At 42.8% G+C, this 3,574-nt stretch overlaps 1 pseudogene; it reads left to right on the top strand.

Moving 5' to 3' along the window:
- Positions 1 to 2,564: 2,564 nt before the first annotated feature.
- LOC104852063 lies at positions 2,565 to 3,203 on the top strand (annotated as a pseudogene).
- Positions 3,204 to 3,574: the final 371 nt, after the last annotated feature.

The raw sequence follows: 3,574 nt of genomic DNA, 5'->3' as shown, positions 1-3,574 counted from the left end.
GATACATAGAGAAAGAAAGGTTTTTTAAAAGTCAGTGTTCCCAGTGCTAGAGCTTGAGTAAAGGCACACTTTATATTTCAAAAGGCATTGTCAGTCACTTTGTCCATTCTAGGGACAAAGACTCAGGGCCTTTTACCATCTTACAAAAAGGCTTTGAGGGGACTGACAAAGTTTCAAAAGGCTGTGTGTGAGAAATTTTTCTATGAGAAGCTGGAGACCTTTATGTGTCTCTCCCTTGATTGGATGCTGCTCTTGATTCAGAAATTGGCTGGTGTCTTTTGGTCTTATAATTACTGGCATAGCTGAATTTGTTCTACCAGGTATTTTCTTATATCATGCAGCAGAATTTACCTGTTGGCTAATTTGGTCAGGGAAACCTGATATAGTTCCAGAGTGTAAAATCCATGTTGGCTTTTTCCAGAATTTGAGATTTGCCCCAGTTTTGTTAATAAGTCCCTTCCTGGGCTGGGGATTTAGCTCAGTGGCAGTGCACCTGCCTCACAAGCACAAGGTTGTGAGTTTGATCCCTGGTACCAAAAATAAATAAACAAACAAACAAACAAATAAACAAATCCCTTTCTAGCAAGGGAGTAGGACACTGTGGGACAATAAGAAACTCATGGTTAAATGTTTGACCTTCAAAATGACATATCAGAGGAGTAAAGAACCTCTGACTAGAGTTCCCCAACTATGACTACAGACTTAGAGTTTTCCAGAGAAGGAAATCAAAACAGAATGAGCTGTTCCTGTGTCTATAAGCAATCAAGTTGGCTCACCCATGATGTCCAAGATTACCCATGGTTCATCAGAGGAAATGGTGATGTCCATGGGCAGGGTCATTGTAGATTCCCCTAGGCCTTGTCAATTGTTAGAGCAGGAAATGAAGGTTCTAGCTGGCTCTGCCCCTCTGGGAGCAGGGACAGTCAGACCGTGTGTTAACTGCCTCTCATTTAGTTAGTGCCACCGTGCCTGGCTTCCTTGAGTGAATTTCAAACTTCAAATCTCACCAAGTCAGTAAATCTTCCAGGCTGGACTCTCATTTGTGATTCTCTTACCTCAGCCTCTGGAGTGCCAGGATCACAGGAGTGAGGGTCCCTGCTCCCCACTGAGGCTGTCATTAAGGTGGCTGGGAAATCCACTCTTCTGTCTTCTCTTCCATAAGAAATCCCTAGGGATGATTCATTCCTTTTATCCTTGTTAGCCCTGAGCACCTCAGAAAGCTTTGAGTCAGATGTCTGGTGGAGCCTCAGGTCCCAGCAGCAGGTTTTGATGTCCTTTGTCCCACATCACATGTGCCTTGGAAGGAGTTTTTTCAGCACAGCTGTCTGATGGCGTGATCAAGTCCCAAGCCCGACTGGCTGCCCTGGCCACATCTTCGTGGAAAAAAACCAAATTGACAAATGGAGGGAGTAAGACACTGGATTTAAGACAGCAAAATAATTTTCCTTCTTATTTGGGCAAAGAAAGCAGCTCAAGGATATTCAGAACCTGCGGGAGGGGTCCAGCTAAGAGCCCCTCTTTTCTTCGTTTGCTTGTTTGTTTTTAATTTTCTGAAGTATAAAAGATGGATTAAGAAGCCAGACATGGTGACCCCAAAGGCCTGAACCCTGCTGCTACCAGATCTATGTGTGGCCAGAAATGGATCTGTCTATATCAGAAAGCAATCAATCCTCTGCCTAGAACAGGGAGACAGCAAGGGATGGATAAAAAAAAAAAAAAAAGACAAGGAGACTTACATAATTTCACAGTGTATGGGGGTGCTGGGAGGTCAGTGCCTTAGAGTGGGCAAAGACAAAGCCTCTCTGAGCTAGCCCTATTTATTGGGTCCACACAACAATTGGAGGAAACATCAGGTAATTTAGGAGGCAGTAATCCTATGTCGATCTTCTTTTTTTTTTTGGTACCGGGTTCTATCTCGGTTCCTTGCCCTTGCAAGGCAGGCAGAGGAACCACTGAGCTAAATCTCTGGCCCTCTACGTGGACCTTAAGCGGATGAAGAATGTAGGTCCGTGAGGATTTTATGTTGATGAAGACAGTAAGGAGACCATCCTTACAATAATAGGTGGGATGAGTTAAACTGATGAGGGATTTGTTACTCACCGAGTGAAACCTTTCTCCTACTACTGGGTTCTCAAGGAACCAGAGTGTCTTCAGCTGGTGTAATCTTGCCCTTGAGCATCAACTGGTGTAATCTTGCCCTTGAGCACCACAGCGTCACAGGACCTTTGAGGCCTCAGCTGTGACTGGAGCCAAAAATGGAGTTATTTTTCGGCCTGTCAGAGCTGGCTCATGGGCAAGGTGGTATCGGACCTTAGACAACTACAGTCATACTTTATAATTATGAAATGATTTCTCCTGAAATTAAGTAAAATGGTCCCCAATATTTCCCCAGTCAAGCCTTCAGATTATAGCCCTAGATGACACCGTAATCACTTCCTTGTGAATGACCTTGAGGTGTTTCCACGTGTGTGCTGGCAGGAGAGTGGGCATGAAAGGCCCCACTCTGGCTGTGAGCCTGTGGGGTCTGGAGTGTGGAGTTCCTCCGCGGTCTCCAGGACTTCACCATGTCTAAAGCACCAAAGGAAAAAAAGCACAGAGCGAGAAAAAAAAAAAAAATCATCCACCATATAGTAGAAAAAGCTGCTCAAATTACGAGAGGCCCAAAACCAAGAAAAAAAGGAGAAACTGAAGGATGAAAAGGCCTCACATCTCAACCTTATTGGTGAAAAACTGCAGTGGTTTCAGAGTGAACTGGATCCCCAAAAAGTGAGATATTCAAAGAAAGATGCTTGTGTGTTAACTGAAAGGTATTTAAATCAATTTAAAAAATGAAATAAATTGATTCAGCAGTGAGCTGGAGCAGAGTGAGCTTCCTAACAGCATTGAGGACAGGCAGGGAAGGTGACACCAAGCCCGGGAGGTGGTCATCAAGCAGATGACGGAGGAGGTGAGTGACAACAGAACGGAGGCTACGGCCTCGAGATTCCAGGCATTTTACACAAAAGTAGTTTGAAAACCTTTAGGGGATGGGATTTGGATCTAAAGAAATTGCCAAACGTTAAGATGGGAAAACTTTGTGCTAAGGACGCAGTTGCTAAGAAGCACAAGGAGAAAACTCAGAATTTAACTACAAAGATTTAGGGCAACTGGAACTAAAAGGGGAATCAAGTGACTCCAAAGAAGAAATGACTCCTGTGGCCTAATTTTCCTTACTTGAATTGAAAATCAGGAATATGAGAACTTTGTCACCCTCATTACTCATGAGAAATAATTATCTAGTATTTGCTGTTTAACCCATTCTCTCTCATAGTGTGAATCATATCTGCAGTTTAAAAAATGGTGTCATTTTTATTTAAAAATGAAAGCTGGGCCAGGGATTTAGCTCAGAGGTTCTGCCGTCTGCCTTGCAAGTGCAAAGACCTGAGTTCAATCCTTGGAACAAAACAAAACAAAATAAAAAAGAAAAGAAAAGAAAGCTGCATTTCATTTCAATTAAGTTGCTAAAATAGAAGATTTATTTTGTTTTTCATTACTTAACAAAATACCAAAGACTAGGTAACTTTATAAAGAAAAG

This window comes from Fukomys damarensis, unplaced genomic scaffold (genome assembly GCF_012274545.1).
Source record: "Fukomys damarensis isolate Sample0158 unplaced genomic scaffold, DMR_v1.0_HiC HiC_scaffold_35, whole genome shotgun sequence".
Taxonomy (NCBI): Eukaryota; Metazoa; Chordata; class Mammalia; order Rodentia; family Bathyergidae; genus Fukomys; species Fukomys damarensis.
This window is presented reverse-complemented; position numbering and strand designations above follow the sequence as displayed.